This window comes from Paramormyrops kingsleyae, chromosome 18, assembly GCF_048594095.1.
Source record: "Paramormyrops kingsleyae isolate MSU_618 chromosome 18, PKINGS_0.4, whole genome shotgun sequence".
In the NCBI taxonomy this organism is placed as follows: Eukaryota; Metazoa; Chordata; class Actinopteri; order Osteoglossiformes; family Mormyridae; genus Paramormyrops; species Paramormyrops kingsleyae.
The window spans coordinates 9236214-9253928 of record NC_132814.1 but is presented as its reverse complement, the minus strand read 5'-3'; the positions used below and the strand labels follow the sequence as shown (position 1 = coordinate 9253928).

Sequence of the window (17715 nt, the reverse complement as noted above, 5' to 3'; positions counted from 1 at the left end):
TCATGTGTATGTGAAAGACATTGTGACTAACAGCATCTCTGTTTCAGTAATGCCGACGTATTTCAGCCATCATGAATGTGTAGTGCTACATTATCTGTAAGAAACTGTATAAAAAAACAAAAAAAAAATTTGTCATGCAGTAAATCATTTGGCAGTAAGTACAATTGCTAATTTTATGGAAGAACATGGGTATGCTCAACTTGTGAAAGAAGCAACCACTGGGAAAGGCACTTTGATTGATCATGTGTATGTGAAAGACATTGTGACTAACAGCATCTCTGTTTCAGTAATGCCGACGTATTTCAGCCATCATGAATGTATAGTGCTACATCATGTATAAGAAACTGTATAAAAAAATATGAAAAAATTTGTCATGCAGTAAATCATTTGACAGTAAGTACAATTGCTAATTTTATGGAAGAACATGGGTATGCTCAACTTGTCAAAGAAGCAACCACTGGGAAAGGCACTTTGATTGATCATGTGTATGCGAAAAATATTTTGACTAATAGAATTTTTATTTCAGCAATGTAGATGTATTTCAGCCATCATGAATGTGTAGTGCCACATTATCTGTAAGAAACTGTATAAAAGACATTATGAGTAAGAAACATAAATTTTTTGCTGCAGTGATAGTTTTCTGGGGTGCGTCAGCCTCGGGAGGCTGGCACTGCGACTGGGGCTATGGCTGTACTAGGGGGGATTGGCAGGGAGGCTTGGCCTGGTGCCAAGCTTTGGGGGTTAGGCCTGGGGCTGGCCGTCAGCTGCTACCACTGGGGTTGCCGGTAGGCTGTGGGGGGCTAGGACTAGGGCTGGCCTTCAGAAGGCTGCAACTAGGCCTCAGAGGTTGGCAGTGGAGCTGGTGTTCCAGGGCTTGGCATTTAGCCTGAGGCTGATGTTGGGCTTTGGGGGTTGGGGTCGACCTTGAGGGGGCTGCTGCTGGGCCTGGGGCTGGCACCATGCTTTTGGGGGCTGCGGCTGGGCTTCAGGAAGCTGGCACTGGGGCTGAGGCAGGGGGTACTAAAGCTGGACATGGCGGCCTGTTGCTGGGGATAAGTCTGAGGTGGGCTGCTTGGGTTACCACTAGGCATAGGACTAAGGTTACGGGAGGGTCACTAGGGCTAGGCATAAGGGGGCTAGGATGGGGCACATGGCACTGGGGGTTGGTGTGGGGGCTAGGGGAAGTTTAGGACAGAGCAAGCAATGTGGTCTTTGAAAAGGGAGGTAATGTGCTCTGTCAAGTACCTCACAACAGCAGTATGCCAAACTTGTTAATGTCATGAATTTTCCACAAAAAAATAAACAATTTTAGATGTCCTGTGATATAATTCAGTATTTATTAAATGCATTGTTGCCTATATAGAAATTTTGTGTTGTGGGCCAGTACAGTGCACTGAACCTCTTTACAAAGCACCACACACTTGGAAAATGTAAATGTATAGTTGCTTATGTAACGTAGAATATATAATTACAATGAATTAAATGTAAGGAGATGAAGAAGTACCATCAGATGTAGACACTACCAAACTAATGTCTTGTACCACAAAACGTGCTGAAAAGACACAGAATTTCACAAAGCAAGGCTTTGATTGAAAAGAATGGTGAGAGGGTGAAGAGGCACAGACATCTATGGGCAAAGGTAAGACCATATACTGACATGTCTCTGTATAGTGTCGTAGAGTGTACTTTCACACTGTAAAAGGAAATGGACATATGTACACTGACTGTATTATGGCATTATGTATATGATGTAATTTTTGGAGTAATGTGTATGTTTTGTGTGTTTCTTGAAACAGCTAAAATGAAGTAACACTAAACAGTCATACATGTGGATGACCTAAAATCTAAGTGGGAAAGCTGGGCAGTGTGTGTGAGACATTCATCTAGACACAGTGGATGTGCCATGACTGGGTGGGCAAAGCAAAGGTACGTGAGTGACAGTTTCTCACTTAACATGAGCATGCTAGTTAAGACATACCAGTTTGCAGTGTATGAGCTTATAAATTGGGTAACTAAGTATTGTCAGAAATCCCTACTACATTGTTATATTCCATGTTTTAACCTGCCTTCTCCTATGTATAACCTCAGGTTACTAAGGCACAACTGTCATGTGCTTCCCTGATGATCAAGCCAACACACATCTGTCTGTTGAAGCTCTGCTATACTGCATCCTCCGTCATACAGCTGTACATTGGGAGTGTGACACATCACACTGAATGCTGCATAGCCAGAGGAGCAGGCGCTGACCTTGTGAGTTTGCCTTTTTCAGACATTTCTTCCTCTTTGGTGTAGTTCTAGTTTTACTCTGTCAGTGTTTGTCTAACTTACATGCCAGTTCATGCTTTTAATCTTTTAATCTTTTCCAGCGCCTGCTGTTGATGACACTGACCCCATGCCCACCACATCAACTTTCGTTAACACATCACACTGCCTGGTACGTTGGAACAATGAGATGGGCTGGCCTGGTGAGTTTGCCTCTTTGATGGATTATTTTGTCTGTGAAGTAGTTTCACTTTACAACTGCAAGTGTCTGATTGGCTGACATGCAGCTTTCTGGTTTTACTCTCTTTTCCAGTGCCTTATCTTCATATCAGTGACACCGTACTCACCACATCAAGTTTCCCTGCGCCCATGTTGTCGACAACCAAAGCGTTCTCTAAAGGACTCAGAGACTGGACACAGACAGTATGAACTACACACAGATGCCTGAAGTGAAATGCACCAGAAATCATCTCCACACACTATAGTCTGACAGCAAAGGTACTTTGAGTGAAATGTGCTGCTGCTTGTGGATGTTTATTGCTATAATGTCTCACAATTTTTCTTGTAGTATTTATTGAGTTATTTTCACTTTTACTCTGCAATAACAAAACATTAATGATGTGTTGTGACAGTTCTGTAGTACATAATATGTCATGTAATTTACAGTCATGATGCCATGGTTAAATTGATGTCAAAATAACGATCCAGCTTTGTTTGTGATGCCTGTGTTGACTTACACCAAATTGTATATTCAAAAGAATATTGCCATGTAGGGAGTTGTGTAGTATATATATACAGTATGAGTGCTACTATCACACTTTGTGGTCTTTGTACACTGTGTATGTAAGAATGGCATACACATCATATGCGAAATATTATGTCAATTGTGCTGGCTCAACTATTGTGGCCTCAATGTACTTTTTCAGCCTCCTCAAACAATGACACAAACCTAAATGTTTGGTTAAGACAAATGTAGTCAATTGCAATTTTACAATGTGTATAATGTGTTTTATATTATGTCTCTAATGAATAATAATAAATATTATAATCATTAATACAGTCATCATTCTTAAGCATGTTAAATACACATGTAAATGTCAGAATAAATTTTAATTAGCGTATAGGTGAAACAGGCAGTGAAGAAAATACGCATACAAAAAGTGCAGTTGAACCCGGTTATGTTGCCGGCCTAGGTGGTTGCCAAAAAGCGTCGAGATAACCGATGATCGAGATAACAGAAAACCAATATGGGGGCAATATACCATGTTGACATATGCTTGAAATTTATTTATGTGCGTTAATAAATGAGAATGTACATGCACTGGTTTTTGGTGTTTTTTTACACAACAGCGTTGCCGCGATTTGTTTGCTGACGCGATCGGCATGTTATATAAATGTACATACATGTTGGCTAACAACAAAAGGCATATGTGCACCAACCAAAAGCAGACATTTACCAGTATATAATATAAACCACCGTCGATTCTCGATAGAAGCCTTTAATTATATCATCCAACATTGCAAACACAAAGATCGCTCACAAAATCACATAAAAACCTGTGGGGTGTAGTTCGTTGTCACAAAAAGCAAACCAGTGTCAAAATCAAATTCACAAGTAATTTCGCTCTGACAGCTCTGAAAAGTATCGTACACGCAATTAATATGGTTTCTTTACAAAGTCTAAAATGCTTTGTTGCTTTTTGCCTTTGACAGTCTACTTGAAAATAAATGCTTCGATATTACTTATGCTGTCTAAAACAGTTTCATCCCCTGCAAAAGAACCATACCGTCGATTTTTTGTAGCATTTTTATCACCTCACTGGCAGAGGGAATTTGTTCCAAATCTTCGTCCGCATCTTCTTCATCTTCGTTGTCATTGCCGCATGCGGATATGCTTGGCTTTGGTTTTGATGGGGATTTACCTAGATCGCGTTTAACCGCTGCGTTGTTCAGCAAATTACCATGCGAATGGGATTTGAGTACGCGCTGTTTAGCACGTGAGATACATTTTAAAAAGCCGGCGATTAGTCACAGGGATCGAGATAACCGATGTTAAGTGGCGATTTTGGCCCTCTTTCGGGCTCGAGATATTAGGGTTCAGCGACATAAAAGAATCGACATAACCGATGAGAAATGCTAATGCAAAGAGGGAATTTTGGTGATTGCACTTCAAAAACATCGACTTAATAGGGTTGGCGAGTTAGCCGAGGTCGAGATAAGTGGGTTCGACAGTATTACAATGCCCTGAGCAACATTTAAGAAAAAACACACTACACTATAATGACATTCTATAGTGACTGGCCATAATGTATAATATGAACCTGCTGTATGCATGCATTAATGAAATACAGGACGAACTACTGGCCAATCTATAAAAAAAATCCAAAAAAGTACAATATAAGTAGAGCACCATCTCCACCTACTGGCCAATTGAATACAAAAAAGCGAAAAATCTGCAATATACACTGCCTGGTTTATAAATAAAATCTGATAATTTTCTGAGTCAAATAGCAGAAAAATGAAAGGAGCTTAAAATATGGACTGAGGTGAAGGGAAAGTCAACAAGTCTTTGAAGGTATTATGAAGGATATTTCAGATGAATTAGCCAAGGTAGGTCTTAGACATATTAGGACAGCGGCTGTAGCACCCCCGTTTGACAGATTGCCACCAAACTTGGAAGGTCTGTCTGTAGTCCAGTGATACAGAAGCGAGTCAAATTTTGTAAGGATTGGATGAAGCATGCCAGAGATATAGCTGTTTGATTGAAATGGGCAGGGAAATGGTGTGGCCAGCAGGTGGAGTCAGCGCTCCATTTTAGAAATTGTATTCAATACTTTCAGGCCTTCTTATGTGTAAATTAAGTCTGATAATGTTCTATGAGGCAAATGGGTGAAAAATGAAAGTGAATAAAAAATATGGACTCAGGTGAAGGGAAAGGTAACAATTCTTTCAAGGTTTTATGAGAAATAAGGACATTTCAGCTGAATTTGCTAAGGTGGGTCTTAGACATATATGGACAGTGGCTGTAGCGCCCCCGTTTGACCGATTGGCACCAAAATTGGAGGGTCTGTCTGAGGTCCCTTACTACATTAGGCCGTCAAATTTGATGAGGATTGGCTGAAGCACGGCTGAGATTTAGATGGTTGATTGGGTCAGATGGTTTGAGTAGAAGGAAGAAATCATGATGTAGATTGTTGAGTGTCGGTCTAACAGGTCAGGAAATGTAGGACAGAATGTAGAACCCTGTGGTGTAGTGCCTGAACCTGACTGAATGCATTGTTTTGGTCAGATGGTCTGAGTAGTAGGTAGAAATCAGGATATAGATTAGTTAGTATCGGTCTAACAGGTCAGCAAATGTAGGACAGAATGTAGAACCCTGTGGTGGAGTGCCTTAGCCTGACTTAATGCATGGTTTTGGTCAGATGGCCTGACTAGTTGGTAGATTTAGGCACCTTCAAACCTGGTCTGGTAAATCTAGATATTACAGGGTTGCTTTTTTATACTGCCTGTGTAAACATAGGCTGTGTTGCATATTCTTAACCAAGTGCTGAGTTGCGTAGTGTGACATGTAACAGCAGTAATATCATGCTGTATGCTATTCTAGGTTGTATATTTAGACAGGAGAAAGGCTAAAAGTATTGAAGGCATTATTGAAATGGAGCGCTGACTCCACCTGCTGGCCAATTTATTATAAAATTGTAATTGCTGTAGTGTACACAGCCTGAAGAAAGATTGAAGTTTGAAAGATTTGTAAAAGTCAAATGGCAGGAAAATATAAGCAGATTAAAAATATGGACTTAGATGAAGGGAAAGGTGATTAATATTTTAATTTTTAAATAAACAATAAGCAGATTTCAGCTGCATTAACCAAGGTTGGTCTTAGACATATTATGACAGTGGCTGTAGTGCCCCCGTTTGACCGATTGCCACCAAACTTGGAAGGTCTTTCTGAAGTCTAGTAACACAGATGTGCGCCAAATTTTGTGAGGATTGGATGAAGCATGCCAGAGATATAGCTATTTGAATGAAATGGGCATGGAAACAGAGTGGCCAGCAGGTGGAGTCAGCGCTCCATTTTAGAAATTGTATTCAATACTTTCAGGCCTTCTTATGTGTAAATTAAGTCTGATAATGTTCTATGAGGCAAATCGGTGAAAAATGAAAGTGATTAAAAAATATGGACTCAGGTGAAGGGAAAGGTAACAATTCTTTCAAGGTTTTATGAGAAATAAGGACATTTCAGCTGAATTTGCTAAGGTGGGTCTTAGAAATATATGGACAGTGGCTGTAGCGCCCCCGTTTGACCGATTGGCACCAAAATTGGAGGGTCTGTCTGAGGTCCCTTACTACATTAGGCCGTCAAATTTGATGAGGATTGGCTGAAGCACAGCTGAGCTTTAGATGGTTGATTGAAATGAGCATGGATATGGTGCAGGTTTGTTGTAGCTGGTGGCCATAGCGTACAGGTTAAGATATTTTTATGAATTATCCATAATGGCAATGTCCTGATTGATGTACTACCAGAATGACCTACTTGGGCTGAACATTGTAGAAGTTACAGTAATATGTTATTTATTAAGTTTTTAAACATCACAAGGGAATGAAAATGACTATCATTGGGCATTGCATATGTCTTGATTTGGCATGACTCACAGAACTGGCAGTACAAAATATTTTAACCAGTAACATGTCACTAGAACAGAAATGAGATAAATGTAAGTTGAACTGATTTTCAAGGTTTATACAGACATGTTATGTTGTTGTAGCGCCCCCGTTTGACCGATCGGCACCAAATTTGGAGGGCCCTTCCGGACTACTATTCTACAGGATATATTAAAGTTTGGTGATGATTGGCTGAGGCAGGCCTGAGATATAGCTGTCTGATTGAATTGGGCATGGCACCTGTATGGTTTGTGTGTGGCTGGTGACTATACCTCATGGAAAGTTTATGATTTTTTTATGAATTATTTATTATGACTGTCTCCTGATTTAAATGATACCAGATTTGTGTAGGTTTGGTGAAAATCCTAGGAGGTTAACGAAATGTCTTGTTTTCAGACCAATATGAATTATGCAAAAACGCAAAGATGCAGAAGCAAGTTCTACATGTTGTTTGATTTGGCATGTCGTACTGAATTGACCTGGCAAGAAATGTCGATTGTAGGCTTCACCGTTCTCGAGAAATAGGCAGAAATGCAAAAGTTGTCACTGTTGCGCCCCCATCTGGCCGAGTGAGGTGTCCTTTACAGTTTAGGCAGAGGGTCAGAGCACAAATGTATCACCCAAATTTGATTTAGATTGGTCATTGAGAAGCCTGTGAAATGCCTGCTTGATTTTGATTGGCTGATGGCGGCCACTCTTTAAGGAATAATTACTGCCATTGTAGGTGACTGACCACAGGCTGCTTCCTAGTACATATCTACCAAATTTCAGTTAGATTGGCAAAGGCAGTCAGGAGATATTGCCAGTTTTTAGTTGTAGCGCCCCCTATTGACGAAATGCGGCCCGCCTCGGACCGTGTCCCCAGAATGGTGTAGGGAGGTAGCATTTCAAATTTGGTCAAGGTAGGCCAAGGCACGGCCAAGTTATAGCCGTCAGACCAAAACGGGCCAAATTTGGACATTGTTTGGGCGTGGCTAATGGCCGTAGGATATAAAAATGTCTGAATTTTGTGGATAATTCTTGATCAGCAGAGAATTCTGATTCGTCTGACACCTCATTTGTCTGATTTGGTAGGACAAGCCAGGACTTTAAGGAAAAAGTAGGATTGGCAAATTATGCAAATTAGCAAAAAATCTAAGTAGGCGGAGCTTCATAGTCCAAATGGCAAGTTGGTAGGGCTTTGCTGTCTGTATATGTAGAACAAAGAATTTCGATTGTAGGTCTAACAGGACAGGAGATATCGACCGAAACGTGTTGGGGGGCGCTAAGGCGCCCCCATCTGGCTGGCAGGACTGGGTAGGACAACCTGAGTAGTGGGTAGGAATTGACATCATCTGACCAAGTTTGGTTGGTCTAGCTCTTACAGTTTAGGCTGTACATTCAGTTTTAGGGCAGAAAAATAATAATAATAATAATAACTAGAAACTGCAAGCAGTTACGAAAGGGTCCAAAGAGCAGGACAATCGGACTGGTCGGACAGTAGAGGAATAACGGCAGAGAACCGGCAGCCAGGGTAGTAGAAAGTGAGACAGAATTAGACTGCCATAACAGGATAGGAGATGTAGGACAGAGCAGGACGGTCTCAGTAGTAGGCAGACATTATGATGGAGATGCATTTAGTGCAGGTGTAACAGGCCAGTCAACATCAGAGAGTACACTGTGCACATCAGGATACCTAGCTGACATACCAAAATACTAAGCTGGGTTCGATCCGGCGATCCTCTGATTACAGGAACACAGGATTAGCACACTGAGCCACCCGCTGCTGTGGTTAGAACTGGTCAGATCGGTAGACACCTTCCTACCTGATCTGGTAACTCGTTTTAGCTAAATGAGCCTAGGTTGGTCTTAGATGTATATAGACAGTGGCGTAGCGCTCCCGATTGACCGATTGACACGAAATTTGCAAGGTATCTCTGTGGTACAGTCCTACATCAGTGAGCCATATTTTGTAATGATTCACTGAAGCAGCCCTGAGATATAGCTGTCTGATTGAAATGGGCGAGGCACCAGTACCGTCAGGGTGTGGCTGGTGGCTGTATCTTACCGAAAGTTTAAGTTTTTTCTCTAAATCTTTAAAAGGACTGTCTCCTGGTTTGAATGACATCAGATTTATGGATGTTGGGCGAAAATCGGAGGAGGTTAACAAAATAACCTGTTTTCTAACAACTATAAATCATGCAAAAAGGCAAAGATGGAGAACCAAGTTCTATATGCAGTTGAAATTCGTCATGACATAGTGAACTGGACTGGCAATAAATTTCAACTGTTGGCTTGACAGGTCTGTAGATATAGGCATAAATGCAAATCGTGGTGCTGTAGTGCCCCCATCTGACTGACTGGGACGGGTCAGTGAGACTGAGTAGTGGGTAGGAATAGCAATCTTGTTGCCAAATTTGGTCAGTCTAGGTCTTACGGTTTAGGCTGGGCATTAAGTTTTAGGGAAGAAAAATAATTGTTCAACGCTCTGTAGTAGTGCCTGAGCAGGTCTTAATTAACAATAATATAAGCTTCATTGACCTGCGTGGGGAAAACGCCTTCACGTCTCCCCAGCTCACTTCACGGAGGGTATGCTGTGCACATCAGGCTGCCTAGCTTGAGCACCCACCGAAGCTGGGTTCGAACCTGCGACCCTCTGATTACAAGCATACAAGTTTAGCCCACTGAGCCACCCGCTGCTGTTGGTAAAACGGGAGAGATCGCTGGACACCTTCCTACCTGATCTGGAAACTCATTTTACCTCAATGAGCCTAGGTGGGTCTTAGATGTATATGGACAGTGGCGTAGCGCTCCTGATTGACCGATTGACATGAAATTTGTATGGTCTCTCTGTGGTACAGTCCTACATCAGTGAGCCAAATGTTGTAATGATTGGCTGAAGCATCCCTGAGATATAGCTGTCTGATTGAAATAGGCAAGACATCAGTACAGTCAGGGTGTGGCTGGTGGCTTTATCTTACCGAAAGTTTAAGTTTTTTCTGTAAATCTTTAAAAGGACTGTCTTCTGATTTGAATGACACCAGATTTAAGGATGTTAAGCAAAAATCCTAGGAGGTTAACAAAAAACCTGTTTTCAAAACATCTGCAAATCATGCAAGAAGGCAAAGATGTAGAACCAAGATCTATATGCAGTTTGATTCGTCAGGACATAGTGAATTGGACTGGCAATAAATTTCAACTGTAGGCTTGACAGGTCTGGAGATATAGGCATAAATGCAAATCGGGGTGCTGTAGTGCCCCCATCTGACTGACTGGGATGGGTCAGTGGGACTGAGTAGTGGGTAGGAATAGGAATCTTGTTGCCAAATTTGGTCAGTCTAGGACTTACGGTTTAGGCTGGGCATTCAGTTTTAGGGAAGAAAAATAATTATTGTTCAACCATCTGGAGTAGTGCCTGAGCAGGTCTTAATTAACAATAATATAAGCTTCATTGACCTGCGTGGGTAAAACGCCTTCATGTCTCGCTAGCTCACTTCACGGAGGGCATGCTGTGCACATCGGGCTGCCTAGCTCGAGTACCCACCGAAGCTGGGTTCGAACCTGCGACCCTCTGATTACAAGCATACAAGTTTAGCCCACTGAGCCACCCATTGCTGTGGTTAAAACGGGTGAGATCGGTAGACACCTTCCTACCTGATCTGGTTACTCATTTTAGCTCAATGAGCCTAGGTGGGTCTTAGACACATATAGACAGTGGAAGTAGCACACCCATTTCACCGATCGACATGAAATTTGCAGGGTATCTCTGTGGTACAGCCCTTTATTAATGAGAGATATTTGGTAATGATTGGCTGAAGCATCCCTAAGATATAGCTGTCTGATCGAAATGGGAAAGGCTGCAGTACAGTCAGGGTGTGCCTGGTGGCCGTAACTTAACGAAAGTTTATGTTTTTTCCCTTAGTCTTTAAAAGGACTCTCTTGATTTAAATGACAACAGACTTATGTAGGTGTGGTGAAAATCTTAGGAGGTGAACGAAATTACCTGTTTTCAGAGAAATATAAATCATGTAAAAACACAAAGATGGAGAACCAAGTTATATATATTACTGGATTTGGCACAACAAAGTGAATTGAACTTGAAATAAAATTTAAGTGTAGGACAAGTAGGACAAGAGATATCGACCAAAACGTGTTGTGGGGCGCAATGGCGCCCCCCTCTGACTAATTGCGATGAGTCGGAGGGGCTGAGTAGTGGGTAGCAATAGGCATCTTACTGCCAAATTTGGTCAGCCTAGGACTTATGGTTTAGGCTGGGCATTAAGTTTTAGGGAAGAAAAAAATTTATAATCGAACCCTTTTGGAGGAGTGCCTGAGCCTGTCTGAATGGCTGGTTAAATAAAAATTTTATTTTATTTTTTTTCCCTCATGTGGAAAACACCTTTACGTCTCCGCAGCTTGCTTTACGGAGTGCATGCTGCGCAGATCAGGCTGCCTAGCTCAAGTACCCACCGAAGCTGGGTTCGAACCGGCGACCCTCTGATTACAAGCACGCAAGTTTAGCCCACTGAGCCACCCGCTGCTGTTGGTAAAATGGGTGAGGATCGCTGGACACCTTCCTACCTGACCTGGTAACTCATTTTAGCTGAATTAGCCTAGGTTGGTCTTAGACATATATAACCAGTGGCTGTAGCGCTCCCGTTTGACCGATCGACACGAAATTTGGAGGTTCTGTCTGGGTTACAGCCCTACATTAGTGAGATAAATTTGGTAATGATTGGCTGAAGCATGCCTGAGGTATAGCTGTCTGATTGAAATGGACATGGCACCAGTATGGTCATGGTTTGGCTATTGAACGTACCTTACTGAAAGTTTAAGATTTTTTGCCAAAATCTTTAAAAGGACTGTCTTCTGATTTGAATGACACCAGATTTATGTAGGTGTAGCAAAAATCAAAGTAGGTTAATGAAAAAGCCTGTTTTCAGACAAATATAAATCATGCAAATACATAACAATGTATAACCAAGTTACATATGTGGATGGGTTTGGCATGACATATTGAATTGGACGGGCCATCAATTTCAACTGTAGGCTTGATAGTTCTGTAGAAATAGGCAGAAATGCAAATAGGGCCACTGTAGCGCCCCCATCTGGCCGAGTCAGTTGTCCTTTACAGGGTTTGCAGATGGTCAGAGGATGAATGAACCAGCCAAATTTTGGTTTGATTGGTCATCGTTAAGCCTGTCAAATGGCTGCTTCATATTGATTGGCTAATGGCGGCCAATCTTTTATGATTTATGACTGGCATTGTACGTTTCTGTCCTCAGGCTGGGTCCTAGTATAAGTCTGCCAAATTTCAGTTGGATTGGCCAAGGCAGTCAGGAGATATGAGAATTTGGTATTTGTAGCGCCCCCTATTGACGAATTGAGGCCCGCTTTGGAGAGTGTCCCCACAATATAGTATAGAGGTAGGATTTAAAATTTGGTCAAGGTAGGCCAAGGCACGGCCAAGTTATGGCAGTCAGACCAAAATGAGCCAAATTTTGATATTGTTTGGGCGTGGCTAATGGCCGTATGATATAAAAATGTCTGAATTTTGTGGATGATTCTTGATCAGCTGAGATTTCTGATTCGTCTGACACCTCATTTGTCTGATTTGGTAGGACAAGCCAGGACTTTAAGGAAAAAGTATGATTTGCAAATTATGCAAATTAGCAAAAAATCTAAGTAGGCGGAGCTTCATGGTCCCATTGACTTTTTGGTAGGGCATGGCTGTCTGCATCAGGAGAAAAAAGAATTTCGATGGTAGGACAAACAGGACAGGAGATATCATCCAAAACGTGTTGGGGGGTGCTACGGCGCCCCCCTCTGGCTGAGTCGGACGGGTCGGATAACCTGAGTAGTGGGTAGGAATTGCAATCATCCTACCAAGTTTGGTCAGCCTAGGACTTACGGTTTAGGCTGGGCATTGAGTTTTAGGGCAGAAAAATAATAATAATAATCCTAAGAAAAACAATAATGGTCCATAAGGACTTCGTCCTTTGGACCCTTAATAATAATAATCCTAAGAAAAAACAATAATGGTCCATAAGGACTTCGTCCTTTGGACCCTTAACTAGAAACTGCAGGCAGTTACTGAAGGGTCCAAAGGGTATGACAAGTAGGACAGGTAGGACAGGTAGGACAACAGATGGTTTGAGTAGAAGGTAGAAATCAGGATGGAGATTGTTGAGTGTCCGTCTAACAGGTCAGGAAATGTAGGACAGAATGTAGGACCCTGTGGTGTAGTGCCTGAACCTGACTGAATGCAATGTTTTGGTGAGATAGTCTGAGTAGTAGGTAGAAATCAGGATATAGACTAGTTAGTATCGGTCTAACAGGTCAGCAAATGCAGGACAGAATGTAGAACCCTGTGGTGGAGTGCCTTAGCCTGACTTAATACATGTTTTGGGTCAGATGGCCTGACTAGTTGGTAGATTTAGGGACCTTCATACCTGGTCTGGTAAGTGTAGATATTACATAGTTGCTTTTTTATACTGCCTGTGTAAACATAGGCTGTGTTGCATATTCTTAACAAAGTGCTGAGTTGCGGGAGTGTGACATGTAACAGCAGTAATATCATGCTGTATGCTATTCTAGGATGTATATTTAGACAGGAGAAAGGCTAAAAGTATTGAAGGCATTATTGAAATGGAGCGCTGACTCCACCTGCTGGCCAATTTATTATAAAATTGTAATTGCTGTAGTGTACACAGCCTGAAGAAAGATTAAAGTTTGAAAGATTTGTAAAAGTCAAATGGCAGGAGAATATAAGCAGATTAAAAATATGGACTTAGATGAAGGGAAAGGTGATTAATATTTTAATTTTTAAATAAACAATAAGCAGATTTCAGCTGCATTAACCAAGGTTGGTCTTAGACATATTATGACAGTGGCTGTAGTGCCCCCGTTTGACTGATTGCCACCAAACTTGGAAGGTCTTTTGCAGCTTGGCTGAGGCAGTCTAGTAACACAGCCGTGCATCAAATTTTGTGAGGATTGGATGAAGCATGCCAGAGATATAGCTATTTGAATGAAATAGGCATGGAAACAGTGTGGCCAGCAGGTGGAGTCAGCGCTCCATTTTAGAAATTGTATTCAATACTTTCAGGCCTTCTTATGTGTAAATTAAGTCTGATAATGTTCTATGAGGCAAATTGGTGAAAAATGAAAGTGAATAAAAAATATGGACTCAGGTGAAGGGAAAGGTAACAATTCTTTCAAGGTTTTATGAGAAATAAGGACATTTCAGCTGAATTTGCTAAGGTGGGTCTTAGACATATATGGAGTGGCTGTAGCGCCCCTGTTTGACCGATTGGCACCAATATTGGAGGGTCTGTCTGAGGTCCCTTACTACATTAGGCCGTCAAATTTGATGAGGATTGGCTGAAGCACGGCTGAGATTTAGATGGTTGATTGAAATGAGCATGGATATGGTGCAGGTTTGTTGTAGCTGGTGGCCATAGCATACAGGTCAAGATATTTTTATGAATTATCCATAAGGGCAATGTCCTGATTGATGTACTACCAGAATGACCTACTTGGGCTGGATATTGTAGAAGTTACAGTAATATGTTATTTATTAAGTTATTAAACATCACAAGGGAATGAAAATGACTATCATTGGGCATTGCATATGTCTTGATTTGGCATGACTCACAGAACTGGCAGTACAAAATATTTTAACCAGTAATATGTCACTAGAACAGAAATGAGATAAATGTAAGTTGAACTGATTTTCAAGGTTTATACAGACATGTTATATTGTTGTAGCGCCCCCGTTTGACCGATCGGCACCAAATTTGGAGGGCCCTTCCGGACTACTATTCTACAGGATATATTAAAGTTTGGTGATGATTGGCTGAGGCAGGCCTGAGATATAGCTGTCTGATTGAATTGGGCATGGCACCTGTATGGTTTGTGTGTGGCTGGTGACTATACCTCATGGAAAGTTTATGATTTTTTTATGAATTATTTATTATGACTGTCTCCTGATTTAAATGATACCAGATTTGTGTAGGTTTGGTGAAAATCCTAGGAGGTTAACGAAATGTCTTGTTTTCAGACCAATATGAATTATGCAAAAACGCAAAGATGCAGAAGCAAGTTCTACATGTTGTTTGATTTGGCATGTCGTACTTAATTGACCGGGCAACAATTAGACTGCCATAACAGGATGGAGATTTAGCGTAGCTCTAATGTGACAGGAGATGTAGGGCAAACCGTAGAGGAGGATACTAAAAAGTCAGACAGAACTACAGGTCAGCAGATGTCAGACAGAACAGAACTTGTTTAGGTCAGATGGTTTGAGTAGAAGGTAGAAATCATGATGTAGATTGTTGAGTGTCGGTCTAACAGGTCAGGAAATGTAGGACAGAATGTAGAACCCTGTGGTGTAGTGCCTGAACCTGACTGAATGCATTGTTTTGGTCAGATGGTCTCAGTAGTAGGTAGAAATCAGGATATAGATTAGTTAGTATCGGTCTAACAGGTCAGCAAATGTAGGACAGAATGTAGAACCCTGTGGTGGAGTGCCTTAGCCTGACTGAATGCATGGTTTGGGTCAGATGGCCTGACTAGTTGGTAGATTTAGGGACCTTCATACCTGGTCTGGTAAGTCTAGATATTACAGAGTTTTCTTTTTTATACTGCCTGTGTAAACATAGGCTGTGTTGCATATTCTTAACAAAGTGCTGAGTTGCGTATTGTGACATGTAACAGCAGTAATATCATGCTGTATCATATTCTAGGTTATACATTTAGACAGGAGAAAGGCTAAAAGTATTGAAGGCATTATTGAAATGGAGCGCTGACTCCACCTGCTGGCCAATTTATTATAAAATTGTAATTGCTGCAGTGTACACAGCCTGAAGAAAGATTGAAGTTTGAAAGATTTGTAAAAGTCAAATGGCAGGAAAATATAAGCAGATTAAAAATATGGACTTAGATGAAGGGAAAGGTGATTAATTTTTTAATTTTTAAATAAACGATAAGCAGATTTCAGCTGCATTAACCAAGGTTGGTCTTAGACATATTAGGACAGTGGCTGTAGTGCCCCCGTTTGACCGATTGCCACCAAACTTGGAAGGTCTTTCTGAAGTCTAGTAACACAGATGTGCGTCAAATTTTGTGAGGATTGGATGAAGCATGCCAGAGATATAGCTATTTTAATAAAATGGGCATGGAAACAGTGTGGCCAGCAGGTGGAGTCAGCGCTCCATTTTAGAAATTGTATTCAATACTTTCAGGCCTTCTTATGTGTAAATTAAGTCTGATAATGTTCTATGAGGCAAATCGGTGAAAAATGAAAGTGAATAAGAAATATGGACTCAGGTGAAGGGAAAGGTAACAATTCTTTCAAGGTTTTATGAGAAATAAGGACATTTCAGCTGAATTTGCTAAGGTGGGTCTTAGAAATATATGGACAGTGGCTGTAGCGCCCCCATTTGACCGATTGGAACCAAAATTGGAGGGTCTGTCTGAGGTCCCTTACTACATTAGGCCGTCAAATTTGATGAGGATTGGCTGAAGCACAGCTGAGCTTTAGATGGTTGATTGAAATGAGCATGGATATGGTGCAGGTTTGTTGTAGCTGGTGGCCATAGCATACAGGTCAAGATATTTTTATGAATTATCCATAAGGGCAATGTCCTGATTGATGTACTACCAGAATGACCTACTTGGGCTGGATATTGTAGAAGTTACAGTAATATGTTATTTATTAAGTTATTAAACATCACAAGGGAATGAAAATGACTATCATTGGGCATTGCATATGTCTTGATTTGGCATGACTCACAGAACTGGCAGTACAAAATATTTTAACCAGTAATATGTCACTAGAACAGAAATGAGATAAATGTAAGTTGAACTGATTTTCAAGGTTTATACAGACATGTTATATTGTTGTAGCGCCCCCGTTTGACCGATCGGCACCAAATTTGGAGGGCCCTTCCGGACTACTATTCTACAGGATATATTAAAGTTTGGTGATGATTGGCTGAGGCAGGCCTGAGATATAGCTGTCTGATTGAATTGGGCATGGCACCTGTATGGTTTGTGTGTGGCTGGTGACTATACCTCATGGAAAGTTTATGATTTTTTTATGAATTATTTATTATGACTGTCTCCTGATTTAAATGATACCAGATTTGTGTAGGTTTGGTGAAAATCCTAGGAGGTTAACGAAATGTCTTGTTTTCAGACCAATATGAATTATGCAAAAACGCAAAGATGCAGAAGCAAGTTCTACATGTTGTTTGATTTGGCATGTCGTACTGAATTGACCTGGCAAGAAATGTCGATTGTAGGCTTCACCGTTCTCGAGAAATAGGCAGAAATGCAAAAGTTGTCACTGTTGCGCCCCCATCTGGCCGAGTGAGGTGTCCTTTACAGTTTAGGCAGAGGGTCAGAGCACAAATGTATCACCCAAATTTGATTTAGATTGGTCATTGAGAAGCCTGTGAAATGCCTGCTTGATTTTGATTGGCTGATGGCGGCCACTCTTTAAGGAATAATTACTGCCATTGTAGGTGACTGACCACAGGCTGCTTCCTAGTACATATCTACCAAATTTCAGTTAGATTGGCAAAGGCAGTCAGGAGATATTGCCAGTTTTTAGTTGTAGCGCCCCCTATTGACGAAATGCGGCCCGCCTCGGACCGTGTCCCCAGAATGGTGTAGGGAGGTAGCATTTCAAATTTGGTCAAGGTAGGCCAAGGCACGGCCAAGTTATAGCCGTCAGACCAAAACGGGCCAAATTTGGACATTGTTTGGGCGTGGCTAATGGCCGTAGGATATAAAAATGTCTGAATT

At 41.3% G+C, this 17715-nt stretch overlaps 1 long non-coding RNA gene across 1 annotated transcript; it reads left to right on the top strand.

Annotated features, from left to right (window-relative positions):
* The first annotated feature begins 1137 nt into the window (after positions 1–1137).
* Positions 1138–2436, top strand: LOC140579518 (uncharacterized). The gene is made up of 4 exons (XR_011983506.1): positions 1138–1639; positions 1797–1926; positions 2089–2250; positions 2367–2436. It is a non-coding gene; the product is annotated as an uncharacterized lncRNA (long non-coding RNA).
* Positions 2437–17715: the final 15279 nt, after the last annotated feature.